The sequence below is a fragment of the Alosa sapidissima genome, chromosome 13 (assembly GCF_018492685.1).
Source record: "Alosa sapidissima isolate fAloSap1 chromosome 13, fAloSap1.pri, whole genome shotgun sequence".
Classification (NCBI taxonomy): Eukaryota; Metazoa; Chordata; class Actinopteri; order Clupeiformes; family Clupeidae; genus Alosa; species Alosa sapidissima.
This window is the reverse complement of record NC_055969.1, coordinates 36,398,434-36,422,367: the sequence shown is the minus strand read 5'-3', so window position 1 is coordinate 36,422,367 and position 23,934 is coordinate 36,398,434. Positions and strand designations below refer to the sequence as shown.

At 41.7% G+C, this 23,934-nt stretch overlaps 1 long non-coding RNA gene across 1 annotated transcript; it reads right to left on the bottom strand.

The window, feature by feature from the left end:
* Positions 1-991: 991 nt before the first annotated feature.
* On the bottom strand, positions 992-17,571 carry LOC121680265. The gene is made up of 3 exons (XR_006021622.1): positions 17,533-17,571; positions 1,218-1,285; positions 992-1,008 (listed from the first exon to the last, which is right to left on the bottom strand). It is a non-coding gene; the product is annotated as an uncharacterized LOC121680265 (long non-coding RNA).
* Between the last annotated feature and the right edge of the window lie 6,363 nt (positions 17,572-23,934).

Below are 23,934 nucleotides of genomic sequence, written 5' to 3'. Positions count from 1 at the left end.
ACATGCTCACTCATTCCCATGCTGGCACTGAAGTGCGCTATGACAGATGAATCAACAGCCTGGCTCAGTGCAGCACATCTTTATGCAAACGCGGCCTCTCCAAATAATGAAACAATATTCTGGAGTCTCTTTCTCTCTCTCTCTTCTATCTATTTGCCAACATATTGCACAGTTTTTATGCAACTACTACACACTGGCAGGGCAGTCAGGCACAGGCGCATTTCAGACCCTCAAGGTCCTCCGCTTGCACAGACTGAGAGGGACACTGGGTCAAGGCGAGACAGAGATTTGGAGAGGAGAGAAATGCACTTCGCTCCAAATACCCTAGCATATTATGTCACCGCGGCAACGGCCAGCGAACCTGGAGCAGAGATAGAAGATACCGACGTACGAGTAACCTTACGACGGACGTAACCTTATGGCAGAGCAGAAAAATGGGGCAAACAATATGAGCTGCTCAGGATGATGAACATGATATTACAGAGATAGGGCCTAACAAATGTAGATGCATTAACCCTTTACCCACCAAAGTCGCAAAATTGCGACAAACAACATCACTGATTAAAACAGATGCTAGATCCATGTACGGTGACATCTCATTTGTACTCTCCACCACTAGTTGGCAGACACCCAGAGCTTCGATTCAAGCCCAACCTTTTTTTTTTAAATGTTGAGGAAGCACGAGAGAAACACGCGAGAAACACACGAAGAAGGCGTGCATTTCCTCCATAACGCGGAAGCGATGCGGGCCATAGTTTTGCACAAATTGAAGCAGAAATACACCAAATGTTGAAAAAAAAATTCACGTGTGATGAAGTATCGGGTCTTTTATTCATCTGTTCTGATTCTAAAGGATCAAATCTGCATTTTGGAGGATACGATCAATCGTCTATTGGCAGTGATAGTCACGGAGCGTCCGTGAATGGAGGTGCGTCTTGGCGTCTTTGCGACAGTGTTCACTGACAGTGTTCACATCGCATGCTTATTTCGACCCTCTGCCCAACATAGCTGTAGGTGCCAGTGGTAATAGTGATGATAGTGTCCGTAATGGACGTGGTATTACACGCGATTACACACAAGAAACACATAAGAAGACGTGCATTTCTTCCATAACACGGAAGCAATGCAGACCATAGTTTTGCACAAATTGAGGCAGATATACACCAAATGTTGAAGAAAAAGTTCACATGTGATGAAGTCTTGGGTCTGTTATTTACCTAGTCTGATTCTGAAGGAGAATATCTGCCTTTTGGAGAATATGAGCGATCGTCTAGTCACGGTACGTCTGTGAATGGAGGTGCGTCTTTGCGACAGTGTTCACTAAGCATGCCATGCTTATGTCGACCCTCTGCCCAACGTAGCTGAAGGTGCCAGTGGTAAAGGTGATGATGGTGTCCGTAATGGACGTAGTAAAAACAGCAGGGGTTGTAGAAATAGGGCTCTGAAGAACTACAAAGTCACCCGCGATAGGAACTGATTTGACCAGGCTACTTTATTGTATAGTAGAATAAGGTTTGTGGTTATAGTAATAGTTTACTATTGTTGGTTTACATGTGACTGCTTTCCTGTTCAGGTGTTATGTGGGTGAAATGACAAAAAAGTAAGCAAAACTGCTCAAATATATGTTCAACATCCAGTATTTACTAAAATGTGCATAATTCGAGGTGGTTGTCATCCAGTGACGTCACAATATGCAAATTAGATGTGTAAATTTACCCCCTTCATAAACTTTTGTCCATACTCAATGATTTTCACATTTACAGTAGGACTTTATCTCTGACCACTTGCAAGCCATGGCCTTTTGAAATTTTGATGTAAAAATCGAATTATGTTTTTTTTTAAACCTGGCGCCTAAAGGGTTAACACTGGGCTCAATAACACACTGACATTAACACTGGGATCAGTAACACATGTAGATGCATTAACACTGGGCTCAATAACACATGCAGATGCATTAACACTGGGCTCAATAACACATGCAGATGCATTAACTCATTGAATGCCAAGCTGTTTTCGGAAGCTTTGTCCTAGAGTGCCAGCAATCTAGACCATTGTTGATGATTTTTGTACAGCCACAGCATATTCTGTGTTATATGAACACATACAATGGATCATTTGAAAGGTGAGAGTTTAAGCTCCCAGTGGGTGCAAACCGTGTATTTCTACACATCTCTGTTCCTGAGAAATCCCAAGCTAAACAGTGGCTAGTTTTCATCAAAATCCCTGTTTTTTTTTCTAGAAATGGAGATATTGCGTCTTTTATGAGTCACTATCACATATTCGGCACTCTGGCAAGTGCGTGCCCTCTTGCAAGCGCGACTCGGCCTACCACCCACTCACTAGGCCCGGCTTGTGGTGGAGATGGAACTCCCTCCTCAGCACGGTGTTCAGTCACTCCTTGTAATGTTTTTGACCTGTTGTGGTCTGAGTCATCTTGTCTTAGTAGAAAGGTGGACTCATCCAGCGTTGTCTGGCAAAAACGCACCTGCTGCAATATCTTTTTCTTCGACTTTTTCATTTCTCCCTTCAGCACCTGAGAAGTGTTGCCTGCAAAGTTTCTGGGAAGAGATCTAACGAGACCTGCCACCTAGTGATAAACCCACGAAAATAAATGACCTGATTTTGACCTGGCGTGCATGTCACTGATAGGCTAATCAGTGACTGATTCGAAACAAAGCGGCAACCATCAAAAGCCGAGTTAAGATCAAACGTCCAGATAAAATGTCCAGATCTTGCGTTTTCATGAGTTTTCGATCGTCATATATTTCATTTCCATTCATCACAGAGTTCCCAAAATCACATATAAGGTGTGTTAGAGCGTAGAGCATTAACACTGGGCTCAATAACACATGCAGAGGCATTAACACTGGGCTCAATAACACCTGCAGATGCATTAACACTGGGCTCAATAACAGATGTAGAGGCATTGACACTTGGCTTAATAACATATCGAGGGCTGAGAAGCAAGAGGGCGTAAGTGACATTTTGGTCAAAATTGAGTTATATATATCACCTGAAAGCTCTTGGTGAGCTCTTTCTAACTGACACAATTATATAAGTAGAATATTTATACATTTAAAGTTATTAAACAAAAACCAAAGGTCTTAACTGTGAACATACATAAACAGTTGGAGTCAGAAGGCACTGAGAAAGCATGAGATATTAAGTCAAAATGGCTGAAAGTCAGACTAGAAAACACTGCAGGAAAAAAGTGTTGTTTAACACTGAAGAAGTACTGTGCCAGTTAACACCAACAAGTGATAAGGGTAAGTTGTAACTCCCCAATTGTTTCAGTAAAGTTATCCATAAGCTTTTAGCTGGCTAGTTTAGCCTCTAGCGAGCAGAAGCTAGTTGCCCAACTAGCTAGCCTACTAAATAGCCTATTTCAGCATATTTGTGTGGTCACTGTTTAGCTACAAATCAGATGAAGGGGGTTCTGCAGATCATAAGAGAAACAGTTTACATGTATGCATATAATAGAAAATGCCATGAGTCAGACTGATGAGGATATTTGTTCAACATTTTTCAGCAGGCTAAAGTATCCCATTAGATAGTATGAGTTAGCCTTTAGCTGGCTAGTTTAGCCTTTAGCAAGCAAAACCTAGTTGCCCAACTAGCTAGCCTACTAAATAGCCTATTTCAGCATGTGTGTGTGGTCACTGTTTAGCTACAAATCAGATGAAGGGGGTTCTGCAGATCATAAGAGAAACAGTTTACATGTATGCGTATAATAGAAAATGCCATGAGTCAGACTGATGAGGATATTTCTTCAACATTCAGCAGGCTAAAGTATCCCATTAGCTAGTATGAGTTAGCCTTTAGCTGGCTAGTTTAGCCTTTAGCAAGCAAAAGCTAGTTGCCTGAGTAGCCTATTTCAGCATGTTTGTTTGATCACTGTTTAGTTAGACATGTTTACATATTATAGAAGATGCCCTGAGTCAGACTCATGAGAATAAGAATACGTTTTAATATTAACATATTTCAGTAAAGATATCTTTAGCTGGCTAGTTTAGCATAAGCTAGTTGCCTAAATAGCTAGTAAACAAATAGCCTATATAGCATCTTTGATCACTGTTTAGTTGGTCGGTTGGGTTATGAAGATAATTACAGATTGTTTACATGTATGTTTACGTATCACAGCAGTACAGGAGAGAGAGAGAGAAGTGGAGCAAGCACAGGAGAGAGAGAGAGCTGTAGCACAGGCATGGGATGGTAAGTTTTAAGTGTGCTATATAAAAAAATAGACTTTCAATTCAACATGTTTGAATTTGGGTGGGGGTAGGACTCTACAGACAATTGCAGAAACAGCTTACATAGTGTGTTTATGTATTACAGGAGAGCAGACACAGGAGAGAGAGAGAGAGAGAGCAGAAAAGAGAGACAGGAGAGTGAGCAAAGTGATACTCTGATACAGGAGGGAGACAGTGCAGTGCTAGGCTTACAGGCACAGGATGTGAACAATGCAGTGGAGCAGGCAGAGGGGGGACTTTTACCTCTTTGAAGGCTTCTGAATCAACTGAGATGTAATGCATAGCTTAAAAGTTTCTGAACATTTTGTTCACCTGATTAGTTAATGTCATTCATTCATGAATAGTGTTGTACATACTCCAAATTCTTAAAAATATATTAATTCCTATGGTTGTCTAGTTGTATAGCAACATTTTTTTAAATTAATTTGTTAATTTTGTGTTTACATGAGTTTAGTCAATGTCATGAATTAATGAATATTGTTGCAGATACTTAAAACTTTGAAAACATTTTAATACATATTGTTGTCTAAACCACTGATAGTATGGAATCAGAGTTCAACAAGTGAGATGAATACATAATAGCAATTTTAAAAAGTTTTAAAAATATTTTATTCACTTTGTTCACATGATTAGTTTAGTTAATGTCATTAATGTATGGATATTGATGCACCTCTCCTAATGTCTGTCTATTGATAGTGCAACGAATAAAAAATAAATAGCATTGAAATAAATCATCTAATATAAATATTTTTTTACTGCCTTTCATTGTGTAAAAATGACTGTTGCTCATTTACAAGCACATTCATATTCTTTTTTGCTCATGAAATAATCAGATACGACCATATGTCATATCCAAATGACATTAACATATTGGTGCCAAAAAGGCGTATGTGACTATTTCTTAAATTTGGAAATGTAGAAAATATTTTTTTAAAAAGATAAATTATTATTCATTTAGTATTGCGTCATCCATCTGGGTTAATACATGTGCTTTAAATAGGTCAAATCAGTACAGAAAATAAGAGGAAACTACGCCCATTCTTTGTTTTGGCTCTACTGTAAAGTTGGTGAAATGTCACTTACGCCCTCTTGCTTCTCAGCCCTCGATATATGTGAGAGAGATTATGTGTGTGTTTGAGCATCTGAATGTGTGTGTGTCTATGTTGCAGAGATTAGAGCAGAGCCAGACTGAGTTATCTGTGTAGGTGCAGAAGGAAAAAGGTACCAGGCTGCTGCACAATCCTATTAAACGTCCAAAACAAGCAGCTCCTTGAACGTCAGCACAGCCCAGACTGCACCCCTCCCCTACACACACACACACACATCCCTCTCCCCTTGCAGAGCTATTTTTAGGCTTCTGGTGTAAGCGAGTGGGAGGGAGGCAGGGTAGAGAGTTTTGAAGATGGGAGGTGAGAAGTGGTCTGTGATGATGTGAGAGGTGAGGGGTGCAGTGATGTGGTCTGTGGTGATGTGAGAGGTGGTGGGGGGTGAATAGGGGGTGAGAGGTGGTCTGTGGTGATGTGGGGGTTGACACACTCCCATACAAAAATGTGATATATGGCAATATATGTAAAGTACATATATTATGTATATGTCAATGTATGTCTCACACATATAAGTCACATATATACACATACATGTCAAATATATTTCAAAATATAGCAAAATTGGCCGTTTTATATATATGTCACATATATTTTCCCAGATATACAAATATATTACAAATATATGTCAGTTGCATATATGTTAATATATGATAAGTTATGTATTTGTACACATACTAGGGATACCAATATATTGCAAATATGTCTATGGACATATATTTGCACTCAAAAATATATTGCAAAATATATGTAATGTTCTGCTATGTCACAGTTATAGAAATATGTCACAATATATGTATATTTCAGAAATATAACATTGTTGATGTTCCAAAGAAAACACACAAAATATTTGTTTAACCTTTTATTAAAGTTGAGTTTTCCCACACAAACAGTGAGTAGGCTACACTCTCCAGGTAGAAACTTTTTCCCTGTATGGAAGTGGCACACATTGATTTGGCATGCAGAATGCACTCAGTGTTCTCAGGGCAGCAGTCCTCACAAATCACCACCTGCAAACAGGGAACAGAGAAGATTAATATGCTGTAAAACACACAGAACATGAAAAGACCATCACTGAAGCACTACTACCTTCACATGCATCTTTAATAAACACACGCCTTGGCACAAGTAAGCTTAAATAAGGGCTATGAGATGAACATGTAGCCTAATGATCCATACATCAGAATACTTTTGACAGGATTTGGGAAAGATTCTTGAAAGATTGAAGTCTTTTAACTAATGCCCCCATTCAAGCATTACTCAAAAGACTATCTTTCAATAATCTTTCCCAGATCTTGTCAAAATCTTCTGTTGTAAGGATGGCTTAACACTACCCTTCACAAACTAAAGATCCATTTAGGCCTACTAATGTTCACGTTAGCCTGCATGGTTATTAGCAGCCACTTTAAATGTAAGTTATAGCTAGGTTAGCTGCTAGCTAACTTACTCACACCTGACATTTCATTCAAACTAAAACTTATATTCATAACGACATCTCAGACAGGCTTTTTGTTGGATATGATGTTAACTAGCTACCATTCTAGATATTTCACATAATGGTAAAGTTAGTTAATGGAAAAGTTAACATTAACAGCTAACATCGCTAACGTTAGCAATATTAGCTCGCTAACGTTATCGATAGCTAATTGATAACATTAACGTTAGCTAATTCTAACATGATGGTTAGACTGTTAACAAACGGATTTGGTTAACATTACATTATAAAAACAATATTTTTCTAACTAATTCCTGTTTACTAAAGGCCTTCTTACCTTGGATATGATGACAGCAGAGTTTGTACAGCTTACACAGTCAGATGCATGACAGGACAGAAAAGTGACGGTTGAAGTCACCATGGGTTGGATTTCAAAAGTCAGTCAAGGGTGGGGGATGGGTATTGCTGTGTGCGCATGCGCATATCAAGATGAGATAAGCATCCGTTATATTTAAAGTAGCTGTGGCCTCACACATTTTTTGTATGCATATAGTGCAACCCAAAGCGCTCCACACAAAACATTGACACATAAGGCAAAAGATGCTGAGCAGCATAGTCGACATCATACCTGTGACGCCAAGACATAAACAAATTCACACTGTTCTCCATTTAATAAGTAATGGAATCAAGTGTATGGATATGTATGCCACCATATATGAAGACTACAAATATGTCTGCCACATATTCACACATAAAGTTCTCCATATATTTAGAAAATAAGTAGTGGAATCTAGTGTATGGATATGTATGCCACCATATATAGAGACTACATATAAGTCTGTCACATATTCACACATAAACTTCTCCATATATTTGGAAAACAAATAATTGGATATAGTATATGAAGATATATAGCATCTTATATGGGAAATTAAAATATTTTGTATGCATGTATGGACATATAGCTTTGAATATATGTTTGACATAAATATTTGAATCACATATATGTCCATATAAGTAAAATAATAAGTCCCTGTTATTTGACATATATGTTCATATATTGCCATATATCACATTTTTGTATGGGCTGACATGTCAATGTGTGTGTGTGATGATGTAGGGGGAAAACACACTGACATGTCAATGTTTGTGTGCACGTGTGTGTATGTGTGAGGAAAATGGAGTGGCATGTCAATGTGTGTGTGAGGAAATCGTGTGGCTGTGTCGATGTGTGTGACTGTGTGCTGAGTCTGTGTACATTATGCAACTCCCGTTCCTCCCAAACCATGTTTTATACCCAGCCTCTGCCCTGCATGCTCCGCTAGGTCCTCTATGTCAGTAGACCTGTGTGTTTGCTCTTTGTGTCAGTAGACCTGTGTGCTGGCCCTCTATGTCAGTAGACCTGTGTGTTGGCTCTTTGTGTCAGTAGACCTGTGTGTTTGCTCTCTATGTCAGTAGACCTGTGTGCTAGCCCTCTATGTCAGTAGACCTGTGTGTTGGCTGTCTATGTCAGTAGACCTGTGTGTTGGGTCTCTGGTTCCCTTTAATGGCGTGGAGTCAACCACAAGGAGAGAGAGACCAAAAAACATACAAAAAAACTCTGTCTTGATGGTTTAACCCTTAGAACCCGATTGACGCAAAGTGCGTCAAAAAACACACCCTTTCTTCTCTGTTACATTGCTCCGGAACTGTTCATCGCAGCGAGATGAAACCTTTATTGCATGACAGAGCAGAAGTGGGGCTTTCCAAAGAGACTACACACTTGTCTGTACGATCAAGTATGAAAATAAATAAAAAAATCATGAAATTAAATCAAATTGCATCATATTTACAGTCTATACTTCTCTGCGTTCACCTGCGCACCCATTACTCTCGTTTGAATTACTAGCGAACCCGTGATCGCATAGATATGCCACACATGTCAGATGAAAGAGGAGACTCAGAGCTATCATTTGATACCAAGTACATCCTTCTGGGTTATAAAACAGATGAAGTGACAGCAAAACAATAACTTCATATAGCTGGACTAACCCCATGTTTTTGTCTGTTCTTGTGGCAAAGCATGTTTATAATCCAACGCTATCATGTGTTTCTCTATGGCAAAGCATGTTCATAATCCGGTTTTGAGATCCTAGCAAATTCCTGCATGGCATCCAATTCAAGGCTCACATTGCATCCCAATTTCTTCAACAAATAAACACCTTTTTTGCCTTTACTTTGTTCATGGCAATGCAGTAAAAAGTTGAGAATTATTATGACTGCATACACATAGGCACGCAGGCTAACACGCAACCTCGGGTCAAGTCAGGTCAGATCAGTTTGTGTCACAGATATGGAGCGCAGAAAGGTCATTTTTCATCACTAAATAAAAAATGGCATTTATTTCCGTAAATCACACAGCACATATTTCTGTAAATTGCTCAGCCCCAGAGTATCCCTCCAACATGGCAATTATATTGCCCGATTCAGGACAGTCTGCCCTACACACACATGAAATACATGTAGAGCTGTGAGCTTGCTGTGGTGAGATACATGTCGAAATATAAGAATTTTTATGATACACTTTTTATATTTTAATTCTTTAAAAATCAAAATAAAATCAATGCTAGTATTAATACATGAAATGATTCTCCTGAAAAAAACAATATATAATATGTGTGTGTGGCACTTACAATGACCAGAATAAATCCTTATGAATAAAGGTAGTGAAAATGCCCCAAAAACAGCTTAGGGTTCTAAGGGTTAATTGAATGAAGTCAGAGAAGCCAGAAATCACTGGAATGCAGTAAACATCAGCAGAAATGACCATCCAGGTAGCAGCAGATATGTCCAGCCAGATAGCAGATTCTTACCAGTAGAAATGACCATCCAGTTGAGAATTAGTCTGCACACGATGAAATGGCCGCAACACATGCTCCTGTCTAACCTGTGACCCCTGTGTGACCTTGCAGCCCACAAGGAAGTCCCTCATCACTCAACCCTTTATGTGTTAGAGCTGAACATGCTTACTTCACATTCTTTAATTCTTGAAACACACACACAATCACACACACACAAACACACACACAGAATCACACACACAAACACACACACATGCTCATGTACATTCAGTATTCATTCATTCTTTCAACGAATCAGTCTCTCTCTCTCTCTCTCTCGCCCATGCATGACTCACATCTTGGTATGTATGGATACCTATAATATATAAACCCCAGTTTGATTTGATGGCAAGTTTAAACCTACATTGCGTAATTTCTTGAGTTGATTCTTAGCAAAAATCTAATAACAAAAATATGTGCTCATTCATATGTAATTACTTCCACCAACAAATCGTAATATTCTCGTAAGTGTAGAATCTGCCATTTAAAATAGGCAGGAGAGTCACCCGTATCAAAGATAATTAATGTGTAGCAAGATGTGGAGAGTCACCCGTATAGTGTAAAATAGAGGCAGGAGAGTCGTCCATATAGCGACAGCCGTGTTTTGACCTCCATCTTTAGAATACATTAGCCAAGGAGGGACACACCTGAAATTCTAGCTCTGCCTTTCACGCTTGTCGGTTAGTTACCGAGTTGTGCTTGTGGCTGCCGGGACCCCTAACGTTGAATCACCTGATGATCTCTGACTCTTCGTACGGAGGTAGAAGACCACGTTAGTGTTATCTTGAACTAGGATACAATAATGTTAGCACTGATAAGCTGCTCGCTGAATATAAGCCAAAATAACAAATCCATAACGACATTATTCTTGCATTAAGTATATGAGCTATAGTTTCACGCTTGGCGGTGGGGGGGGTCTGTAGCTAGTAAATCATGCTTGGCGGTGGGGGGGACCAATAAGCACATACACACATAGGGGGGGTATGCTCTCTAGTAGTTGGGGGGGGGGGGTGCTTTCTAGTAGCTGGTGGAGGGGGTATACATGTAAGTATATATAAGTAAGTATATGTATATATGCTCTTTTGATCCCGTGAGGGAAATATTTGGTCTCTGCATTTATCCCAATCCGTGAATTACATCCGTGACACACTAATCCCGGCGCAGTGAGCTGCCTGCTGTCTGCAACAACAGCGGCGCTCAGGGAGCAGTGAGGGGTTAGGTGCCTTGCTCAAGGGCACTTCAGCCGTGCCTACTGGTCGGGGTTCGAACCGGCAACCCTCCGGTTACAAGTCCGAAACGCTAACCAGTAGGCCACAGCTGCCCCCCAATATACTCTCTAGTAGCTGGGAGGTATGCTCTCTAGTAGTTGAGGGGGGGGGGTGCTCTCTAGTAGTTGGGGGGGGGGGGAGTAGTATGCTCTCTAGTAGTTCTCTAGTAGTTGGGGGGGGGAGTAGTATGCTCTCTAGTAGTTGAGGGGGGGGGGGGTAGTATGCTCTCTAGTAGTTGGGGGGGGGGGGGGTAGTATGCTCTCCAGTAGTTGGGGGGGTGCACGTATGCAGTAGTTGGATGGGGGGGGGGGGGGGCTGGACAGCTGGCCGCTCTCACAGAAGTGTTTACAGTCCCTCTATGCAACACTCAACTGCACATTTGGAACACATGTCTCCACAAGCCCTTAAACACACACACACAGTTACACACCACACGCGCACACATAGTTACACACACACACACACACACATTTACACGCGCACACATAGTTACACACACACACATTTACACACATACACACACATTTACACACCACACACACATTTACACACCACACGCGCACACAAAGTTACACACACACACATTTACACAGACACGCAAACACACACACACACGCATTTTGGTTGGATAAAAGGACATGAAAAAAAGTATTGAATGGGGACGATTTTTCTTCCTCAGTCCTGAAGTCTTTGTCATTGTGCAGGACTTCAACAACATATCCCATGCAAGACAGAACCTTAACAGAAGACAGAACCTTAACAGAAGCCAGTGCACTCGGGCATTAAGCCACCGATAAAGAACCCAGAAGATTAAAAGCCATAATCCACAAAAAGTTATTTCATTCTTGTTTGAGTATGCTTTGGTATGTCTCTGTTATAGTGGGCAAAACACCTTGTGCTTCTATGCTTGATAAAGGCTGTACAAATACACCTACATTTATATTATACATAGATTATGCATTTATATACACTTATATTATACATTTATTAGACATTTATATTATACATTCATATACATTTATTATATATTTATATTATACTGGATTTATGTTGTTGATTCACTCTGTTATTACACGTGTGCATTTGCAGTTTTTAAAAATCATGTTCTTATAGTTACCATAATGCCACACACTCACACACACACACCACCCCCCGTTCCACATGGAGACTGTACCTCATTTCTGGGTCTGGCTGTGATGCCGTGGCCTGGGCGTTGCGTAAGCGGCTGTATAAATATTGCAGTTTTTCATTGTTTTTGCAGACTGAACACTCCAGGAGGCTGCGGAAGCAGGGCAGGAACGTTGAGGAGCGGAAAAAGCTCTCAAGGCTTTTAGTGAGGGAGAGGCTGGGTCCTCGAACAAGGAAGTTAAACACAGGATGAGATGGGGTTATGGGGGGGGGGGGGGGGGGGTATAGCAATCTTTATGTAAGCAGGAATATACTGAAAGCTTTCTCATTCATACAATCACACACACACACACACTTTACCCTGAGTCATCTGTGATCCTACCCAGACGTGAGAGCCTCATCTCTATATGACTGCAGTCATTTCAGGAACTGCTGCTCCTACGGTAACCTACTGGGGGCCTGAGGAACCTGCTGCTCCTACAGTAACCTACTGGGGGCCTGAGGAACCTGCTGCTCCTACGGTAACCTGCTGGGGGCCTGAGGAACCTACCAGGGGGCCTGAGGAACCTGCTGGTCCTACCTACCAGGGGGCCTGAGGAACCTACCAGGGGCCTGAGGAACCTGCTGCTCCTACAGTAACCTACCGGGGGCGTGAGGAACCTGCTGCTCCTACCTACCAGGGGGCCTGAGGAACCTGCTGCTCCTACGGTAACCTGCTGGGGGCCTGAGGAACCTGCTGGTCCTACCTACCAGGGGGCCTGAGGAACCTACCGGGGGCCTGAGGAACCTGCTGCTCCTACAGTAACCTACCGGGGGCCTGAGGAACCTGCTGCTCCTACAGTAACCTACCGGGGGCCTGAGGAACCTGCTGCTCCTACCTACCAGGGGGCCTGAGGAACCTGCTGCTCCTACGGTAACCTGCTGGGGGCCTGAGGAACCTGCTGCTCTTACAGTAACCTACTGGGGGCCTGAGGAACCTGCTGCTCCTACAGTAACCTGCTGGGGGCCTGAGGAACCTGCTGGTCCTACTCTTCTACTCTTGTGTACGTCGCCTGCGTCTACTCTGTGATGTCCTCCGCACTCTTCCTCTCGTCTTATCGTTCTCTCTTCCCCTCAGTGTGCTTGTCTTCCCCCACCTCACCAGTTATTTATCACACCTCTAAGTGCTAAGTACCTCTAAAACAGCCTGACCAGCTAAAGGTGGTTTGCTGGTTGACCAGCTTGTTTGACCACCCTATGATGGTTGACCTGCTAGACCAGCAAAACTCTTGCGAAAACATACCTTCAGCTGTTTTCCCAGCTTATGATGGTAATTCTGCTGGTTTGGCACATCATACCACCTCAAGCTGGTCATTTTAGCTGGTGTTGCTGGTCTATAGTGCTGGTTTAACTGGCCATGCCAGCTTATGTTGGTCATTCTAGCAAACCAGCATGACCAGCTTGACAGGCTGGTCACCAGCATGACCAGCTTCCTCAGATGGTCACGCCAGCATATCCAGCAGGTGGCCCAACCAGCTACACCAGCAAAGACCAGCAAGAGCTAGAAGAAAACCAGCAAAGACCAGCTAAAACCAGCTACCACCATAAGCTGGTTTCTAGCTGTTTTTTTCAGCAGGGTAGAGACACCTTGACCTAGTTGGTGTTCAGCATGGCTGTGTGCTGGAGTAGTCTTTGAAAGTGTGTGTGTGTAATGCACCATGTAGTTTACCCACACACACCCACAGACACACACACACAAAAAGTCTGAGTCCTCATCCAGATAGAGAGCAGCCGGGCACTCTGCACCCCCCCGTGCAGCTTTATAGCCCCCCTGTCTGCTGAAGATTGTTGCTGCTGGGGGTCAGTTTTCCAACTACCCAGAAACCCCAGAGTGCTTATCAGACCAGAGGCTTCTGTCCAAACATTACAACAAGAAGTGCAATTCATGGGAAGGTGAACTGATAAAAATGGAATATTGGCCGGTGCTTTTTGATTGAATGCTGTTTCCATGTAAGCTGGGTTACCGTTATGTAACGTTGCGGCGTACTCTGAGTGTCTGACTAACACTGTGGCTTGTAAGGAAGACATGGCCTGGTTTTACTAATGCGAGATTTGACCAGCCAAAAAAATGTGTTTTGTTCTCCCTAGTAGCATTTTGAGTACCGTTTGAGTATCGTAAATAAATGTGTTTTGTTCTCCCCCAGATGGAAATGTGTTTTGTTCTTCCCCTGATAGCATTTTGAGTACCGTTTGAGTATCGTTCCATCTTTTCAACTCAGAGTTTTTAGAGTGTGGCTGTGGCATTTTAGGTGGTCCCAGTATTTAAGTGTGTGTGCGTGTGTGTATGTTAGTGGTCTATTATTCATGTGATCAATGAAGACACTGCGAGTTGAATCACTTAAGTATAAGTATATATACTCTTTTGATCCCGTGAGGGAAATTTGGTCTCTGCATTTATCCCAATCTGTGAATTAGTGAAACACACACAGCACACAGTGTACACACAGTGAGGTGAAGCACACACTAATCCCGGCGCAGTGAGCTGCCTGCATCAACAGCGGCGCTCGGGGAGCAGTGAGGGGTTAGGTGTCTTGCTCAAGGGCACTTCAGCCGTGGCCTACTGGTCAGGGTTCAAACCGGCAACCCTCCGGTTACAGGTCCGAAGTGCTAACCAGTAGGCCACGGCTGGTTATATATACTTATACTTAACTGGGCCCTATACCCAGCTAACCACCCCCCATGACAGTGTTTTGTTTGGCTGCAGGGCTCCCTGAATAGATTTTGATCTTGATGGGAATCACCTGGATAAATAAAAGACAACAAAAAAATAACAAAGAAGTGGTACAGTGGACTTTTCTGTTTTCTATTGATGTCCATATTCATGGAAAGCAGTGATTCCACTTAAATTTAATTCCGGTCAAATATCCTATTATCACTTCTTAATTAGCCTACCTAGTCAAGTTGAGGAAAACTAATGACATAATCAGGCTGAATAGAATGCAACATGTTCATTAGCCTAATTTTGCTGCTCTTATTTCTTCATTGTATGTGCCTTCTTATTTACTTTTTATTGTTTACTGAATGTTATGTTTGTCTGTGGACTTAATTGGTAAAATATGTCTTGTCTCCACCGTGGGATAGTGGGAAACGTAATTTCAATCTCTTTGTATGTCTTGGCATGTGAAGAAATTGACAATAAAGCAGACTTTGACTTTGACTTACGTAAACATGCCTAACAAGATCTAGCCAGTATCTATGTTTTCATGGCAGCTTCGTTCATTGTTTTAAAAAGGCTACGCTGTTTGTTGCTGCTACCCACATTATCTCCAGTGGTTCCACTGTTTAACTTGCACAGATGAATGAATGAGCACACATAAGAATGAGCGCTCACACCACTACCCCCTAAGGCTATGCCTCTTTATTTGATAACAATAAATTAAGAAATGTTTCCTATTCTGGGAAATGTTTCGTTTCTTTTTCTTTCGGTCCGCGGTTCAATGATACCGTTTAATTGTGCCGGAAATTATGCGCGGACCAGCAATCTCCTCGTCGAGGAGGCCCTAACCCTGCAGATCATAGACAGAGAAAGCATAGGCCTACTGTATGCTTTAAGTACAGAACACAGTTGCATGTCCAGTGTACACGGAGAATGACAGTGTCTTGGAGAGGCCGCAACCCCGCAACTCCACTTCCAACGTCATGATTCCGACAGATAGGCTACGCCCGACACTTCTGCTTTTTATCTGGTGGTGGTGGAGTTGACCGGACATCTGAGGCTTCAGACGTTACCAATTTATCATCCATCGCGTCTGGCCTCTGAAAAAACTTTTAAGGCTAGTCTGCCTGGGCCTGGCCATGTTTGAACCGTTGTTTAACATGGACGTTTTAAGCGTGCGCTTCCTATTTGAAATGTTTCCTATTTAAAAAGCAGCATAGGCTATGCGTGTTGTTTAATAGCTTTCAAATGGTACAGCCTGTACATTTAAAAAACATAGCCAGAGGATGTATTGCTTTAATATAGGCTTACATTTTAAGGCTTATTCTCAAATTCAGATTGCGTTAGGGGGACGGGATTATTAGCCAATTTCAATCGGACAATTTGACCGGAGAGATTTCATTTTGTCGGACATTTTCCGGCCAATGTCCGGTAATTACCGGACAACGGAAACCCTGGATGGAGATGGTTTTGTATGGCCTTTTCTTGCCCCAGACTGGATGGAGGCTTAGCCACATTTACATTAAGGCGAGACACAGCAGGTGAAAACATCGTTTTTTCATGCACTGGTCAATTTCGAGATTTTGAGCTAGTATGTTACCTTAGCATGTATTCTATCACACTACTACAACAAAAAAGTCCGATTTACATATTTAGGTGTTTATTTCATTATATTGTGTCTACTCGCGCCTGTATATTTCTCCTAAATTCAGCAAAAGTTAGCATTCTAACCTTGCATGCCCGCCCCCCCCCCCCCCCCCCGCGACCGTGGTCCAAAACATATCATGTGTACTACCGTTGGAAATCTCTATTTTTCCTGATCCATATATGGACACTTCCTTTGTATCAGCAACCAATCGCGAAAGTTCAAAGGCAAGTCTAGGCTGAGAACGGAATCTCATTGGCTGTCTTTCAAGGCTGTTTTCTCAAAATGAGTTTCCTCTCACACTCTAAGCTCAAAAACTCCACTTCAGAAGCACATACATACACCAAACTTTCTAGATATATACCTAACTATATGTCGAAGATTTCTACAGAGGGGTTTGTTGATATATTTATTCCTAGCCTGACTTACATGACATTTTATGCCTAAAAACATGGGAAAAAATCGATTTTTTAGGGCTAGTGACATAAATTTCTGATTTACAGGATAACAAAAGTAGATATTCATAAATTCTCTGTAAATGTTTCCCCATCTAATATCTAAACACAATGAAAACATAATTTTGAACCTGGCTGTATCCAATGCTCAGGTTTCGTGCCTTAAAATGTATGCAAATTAGCGCATATTTAATTAGATAATGCATAATTTGCATATGTAAACATTAAATTACAGCAAACTTGTAATACATGTTTTTCTCATATTAATGTAAGTAATCAACTGGGGAAGTTTCATAGTAATATCTGCTTGTTAAAAATTTTACCCCATTCACCTGTAGTGTCTCGCCTTAACCCTCTAACCGCCCATGTCGCAATATTGCGACAAGCGTCATTACTGAATAAAATAGACGATAGACGTGAGTACAGTGTAAAATCTCATTTGTACTCTTGACCACTAGTTGGCAGACACCCAGAGCTTCGATTCAAGCTCAACCTTTTTTTTCCAAAGGTTTCAGGAAGTTTGCGAAAACACGCGAGAAACACATGAAGAAGGCGTGCATTTCCTCCATAACGCGGAAGCGATGCGGGCCTTAGTTTTGCACAAATGAAGCAGAAATACACCAAATGTTGAAAAAACAATTCACGTGTAATGAAGTCTTGGGTCTGTTATTCACCTATTCTGATTCTGAAGGAGAATATCTGCCTTTTGGAGAATATGATCGATCGTCTATTGACTGATAGTCACGGAGCGTCTGTGAATGGAGGTGCGTCTTTTTCGACAGTGTCCACTAAGCATACCATGCTTATTTCGACCCTCTGCCCAACATAGCTGGAGGTGCCAGTGACAGTAGTGATGATAGTGTCCGTAATGGACGTGGTATAGACAGCAGGGTTGTAAAAATAGGACTCTGAAGAACTTCAAAGTCATTCCGCGATATGGAACTGATTTGACCAGGCTACTTTATTGTATAGTAGCATAGGGTTTGTGTTTATAGTAATAGTTTACTATTGTTGGTTTACATGTGACTGTTTTCCTGTTCATTTGTTATGTCGGTGAAATCACACAAAAAGAAAGTAAAACTGCTCAAATATGTTCAACATATTAAAGCAAATACACATTGTGCACCTTTAAAGCAAATACAACAACTTCACGCCAAGCTCTCTCTCGCCAATGTGCACCTGGAGCACCTAGAATTGCACTCTGTAATGTTGTTGTGGCTGATAGGAGCTTTGTGTCAGTTGTAAACTAATTGGGTACCCTCTTAACGGGTATGGAGTATATTGGATACCCTCTTAAAGGATATGTAGTACCTTGGATACCCTCTTAACGGGTTTGTAGTACATTGTCAGTGTCCATGTGTAAATGATGGCATCAGCCTACTCTGACCCCTGACATTTGACCTCTGACCTCACATATTCCTCCCTTTGGCCTCTGGGTGTAGCACACTGGTGGCTGTAAATAGCCTGAACGGGAGGAAGCACACAAGGCTTTCACACAAGTGGTGCGTGACATCAACTGCTCAATCATCCCGTGGTTGGGAAAGAATGCAGCCATGTGTTCCCAGTCTACCAAGAAAGCCAGATAGTGGGAAAGAGACAGGGGAGTATGTCAACCTGGGTTAACCTGAGAATAACACCAATAATATGTGGCTTTCCCAAACATGGGATAAGCTTAGTCATAGCCGAAATGGGAACTTTAACGAAGATAACTGATTCTTGTCAATGACTAAGTGTTATCCATGGCCGGGAATGTGGCTCATAGAGTTAAAAGTTGGATAAAAGAAACATGTCCAGGAATGATTCCGAGAATAACCGATAGGGTCGTGCTTTGTATTGGGCTGACTGGTCTGTACCTCTAATTTGGTGGAGGAAGTAGTTTGTCTTGACCCAGAGAGTTTGCCAGGAGTTGTTGCATAATGCTATTGGCTGACACTTCTATTTATACATATCAACATATCAGAAGCTTCAATTGCACCACAGAGCAATATTAATGTGCCATCACAGTGCATGTCACATATGGGGCTAGTGACTGAAAGCCTTTGGCTGAGTTAAACTACACAGGTTAACGACTAACTCAATCTTAATTTAGGAACTTTGCCATCAGCCAAGACTCATACATCACAATGATTGTAAACACTGGATTGTTCTACAATCTACTGTTGTTTTTAATTAGTCAATTCATTAATGAATTCTCAATCTCTAATTAATTCACTAACTCACAACATATACACTGATGCACTCAATCAATCAGCCTTTCAATCAACCAATCAGGTTAGTCCTTAAAGGTTTAGTTCACATTAGACTTCTGCATTGTTCTTTCTCAAAGTGTGGGATGGGGACCACTGCATACCTGTCAACACTCCCATTTTTCCCGGGTTTCTCCCGTATTTCAAGGTCATCTCCCAGCACTCTCCCGTTTTGTTATTTCTCCCGGAAAACTCCCGTAATTTGCATGGCCATCAAACTTCATTTTAAAATCATTGATCCATTCAGGTTGCCAGATTGTGTATGAAATACACCCTACACATACACGATCACTTAGTTTCAATTTCAACCGTTATGTCATAGGCTAAAACCTGGCAACCCAAAACCCAAATAAGGAAGCGGGTGCCGACTGCGCAGCCTGAGTCTTGTCGTAAGCAAGCGGGCTAGTTGAATGGCCTACTCCAGAACTAGCTGTTGTGAAATTGTTGGGAATTTAATTGATTAACACATCACATAAACTGTTATTGAGTGTTGTTGATACACTGAACTTGTTCCCTCGGAACCAAATCTGACAGCAAGCAGCTTTGGAGTTTTGGAAGTAGGCTGCAGGCAGGCAGCTGGTGGATACATAACTGGCATGCGTAAGGTAAAGGTAAGGTAAAAGCAACAACCGAAATGCAGTGTTGAAACACGTGTATGAAACGTATTAAATATGCAAACACAGATCTGGTATAAACACTGACCCCCCCCCCCCCCGAAAAAAATCTCCCGTTTTTTGGAAAGCTAAATGTTGACAGGTATGGTCCGCAAGCTATCCCAAGTGGTCCGCAGACATGGTAAAATATAATATCGATGAGTTGTTTGCCATATTGAACCAACTTGTATGTAAAATCCAAACAGTTCTACAACACTGCCTTTGTAAGATATGCCAGTTTAAATCATATGAATCCTAGTCTGACACAATAAGCAAGGTGGTTCAGTGAGTAGGCCGATTGTGCAATATACTGTTGAAGTAGGTCTACTCTTTTTTTTTTTAGCAAGGTGGTCCGTGAGTTTTGGTTTCATTGGTAAATGGTCCTTAGTCTGAAACACTGTTCTAGAGGGAATGCACAGCAACACATCCAGTGCTGTTTCATACGGTTTTATACATCAGTCATATATTATATGTTATTTATATTGCTTCATCATCAGTCATATGATATGTTATTTAGATTGCTTCATCATCAGTCATATGATATGTTCTTAATATGGCTTCATCATAGATCATATATGATATGTTCTTTATATGGCTTCATCATCAGTCATATGATATGTTCTTAATATGGCTTCATCATAGATCATATATTATATGTTATTTATATTGCTTCATCATCAGTCATATGATATCGTCGCTGTCCGATACAGAACACGTATGTCCAAAAACGCTACTTTTCAGGAAGTAAAAAAAAACAGCGAAACTCCACAACAGTGGAAGTCAGCATTGCCATACTTGGCTTAATGCCTTTAATTGGCATCATATTCTTGTTGGTGTGGTAATTTAATCGTCACTGTACCTAAATCGAGTGTAAAAGGATATACGTGCACATCCGATACCGTTTCTGTTCGACTAAAAACACGTATAACCAAAACATTCATGTCCCTTGATGAAAACACAGCATTCCTATGATATGACGAATCAATGTCATAGGTCTATACATGTAGCCTATTATAGTGTGGGAATATAATCATCACTTTGCCAAAAATAGATACGTTATTTTAATCAAGGGCCGGTTATGTGCTTTCATTCCTGCACTGCGCTTGGATAACGGATAGCCTAGGCGCGACGTCCGCATTGGCAATTTCAAACCGACTCACCGTGATTTTCGTCACTCCTGGGTTTCAGACATCAGGATGAAAAATGTTTCTACCGACTGGTTTAGAGTTATGTCCAGGACAATCAAAGAAACGTTTATTTAGTTCGTATTGCAAGACTAGTAACCTTGGCACTGTCAACGTACGTCATATTGGGGCATTGGCAATTTTAAACTGACTCTCCGTAATTTATTTATTTATCTATTTAAAAGGCTGACATTAAACGCTGGGTTGATGGCAGTATAAAAACACTTTTACATTTCAACAACAGACACACAAACTGATATGTGGTGGGGGAAGGTCTCCAGGCACAATCAAACATTACTCATCAAAACCACCATCACATGTGGATATTTCGAAGTATAAAAACACTTTTACATTTCAACAACAGAGACACAAACTGATAAGTGGTGGGGGAAGGTCTCCAGGCACAATCAAACACAGACATTTCAATCAATATCCTACCACCCTCAGCTAAAAGTTATCAAACTTGGCCAAAAGTTATCAAAAGTATTTTACAACACATAACCTGTTAAAACTTCAGAAGCACCAGAATCCAGAGCTCGTCATGTTGATTGGTCTTGCTAGTTGTGTATAACTACACCAATTTAAACATTAAATTAATCTTGATGCCAATCTGAGTGATGTTAGTTCATTAGTGATGCATGTTTCTGTATAATTTATGTCATGTCAATGAACAGGATTGAGGGATTGTGCACTATTGTGTGTGTTGCGCATGTTTGCGAGCGTTGTTGTGTGTGTGTGTGTGCGCGTGCTAGTGTGTGCTATTGTAAGTGATCAGTCATGGGACAGTGAGTCAAAAAATGAATGAAAATCCTTCGGTACAACGTGCTTCAGTTCCTGAAGATGTTTGAACTTCGCTGCTTTGATTTTTGGACGGGATGGATGGAGTGGGACCACAGTGAGGCATGGTTTCCTCAGCGATGGGACGGAGTAGGGCTGCCAGAGATCGGAGTGGAGCAACTTGTACTCCATGCTGCCATCAATGTTGTATCTAGAACAGATTAAAAAAGGGGTATTGGGGAACAAAGAGCAAAGGGTTAGGACGAAATCAGAAGGCAGTTTAAATGTATAAATCAAAACAATTCAGGTTGATATGGCTATTGTTAATGGTTATTTATTAATGGAAAACACGTCTATAAAAACATTATTAAATTGCCCGGAGGTCATGCACGGTCGGATCTCCTACTTTGCTGCCTGGTCGGAGAGACTTGCAGATGGTGACCTTGCTGAAGTCATGGAAAAATGTGTGGTCAACGTATTGCACGTCATAAGGGAAGGGGCGGGAACGAGCTCCGCGGATGACCGCTACATACTCTGCGGGGACATGGACATCCCGATCCCGCATCTTCCTCTCGATTACACTGTGCACTGAATCACACTCCATTTGGGTGTGGCCTCTTTCCAGGTACTTCTGAGTAACTGTTTTTTTCATCTCCGTTGCAAACTTCAGCAGTGCATTGCTGAGCACGAGGTTTCTGTTTTGGTAGCCACATCCATCACTCCAGAGGACAAACTCGCTGTACGATGCTTGGGATTTGAGAAAGTGTACAATACACGAGGCAAATTCACTGGCAGAGAGCCCCGCTTCACCCTCATGCCACAGGTAATTTTTTGCTGCATGTGATGCCATGTTGTAGATTGTGAAGTTGTGGACGCCAAGCTTCATCTTGTAGTACAGGGCAGACGCTTGAAGTTTTGGGCACAGGAGAAGGCTCTGCAGATCCATGCACGGAACTAAGCAGGTGTTGGTAGCCAGTTGTTTGTCATTTTCCTTTTCTTCTCTGGCATCATCTTTTTTCTTTCGGTGTTTCTCCCACACAGCAGCCTCGATGTTCCCGGCTTTGAATGCACAGCAGGTGTCGCATTGATCTTTTTTCGGATGAAATAAGGAAAGATTCAGTTGGTTGAACGCTACTGTGAAAACCTGTCGTGATAGTGCTCTGATGCTGTTGTCTGAACATGCCTGCTGGTACAAGGAATGCAGATGAGAAATGGATTTGAAGTAAGGCTCCAAATATAGCTTGGATGAGGAGGGCCTACAATAATGCGACGGCACTTTTGGAAGTTTTGAAAGAAATGTGTTTACAAAGTTATGCTCCTCAGTAGTCACCCTCACCCTCTCTGTCTTCTTGGGACTATCTCCCCTTCTTCCTACCCACTTAAGGAATGTCCACTCTGCCTGATCCCAAGTGTAGACAACATCCGCTGACCAGACCCTTATTCTTTTCCCATCTACACATAAAAAACAGAACAGAGAAGCAGACCTCCGAGATGTGACCGCTTCTGTTCGGCGCCGCTTAACACCGCTCACTTCCACCATTGTTTTCACGTACATCCTCCTCTCTTTCCAGTCCAATTTCTCCCAAAAGTATTTGAAAATGTCCTTCATCCGCCCTTCGTCAATTTCGCAGCATTGGATTTGTTTTGATTTCTGGCAGGACGCACTCTGGCACCTCTCCCCCATTTTTCTTGCTTCTTTGATGATGCTTCCGTTTCCTCTCCTTCCACGGTATGATTGACCCATCATCCTCCTTTTTTTTGAACATTTGCTTTCCAACGTGAAGGGTTGGCCCTCCTCTTTCGCCGAACAGCATCGTCATCTGATTAATAGAACAATTATAAAAAAAAATAGATGAACAAAATCTACAGTCATCTTCTATGGTTGCTTAGTATGTTGGTAACAGATCACACACTGACGCTTCCCTCAAGTGCCCTATCATACCTCACGTTCACAAGCTCGCAGATCTCCTTTAAAGAAAATGACATCCTGAGGGGAGGGAGAAATGCACATAAGAAAAAAAATATATCGCGCCATGTCGCAACATAACATCACATAACCTTGCGTCATTTCGGGAAATCTGTACATTAACATCTCCACATGTAGCAACCTAGCACCACTTTCAGAAATGCTTTGGCGACGTCCAAGTTGAGCGCATGATATTTCCTAGTGACAATCGACATGACCGTATTATCCAGGGATTAAAGCAAAAAAGTAA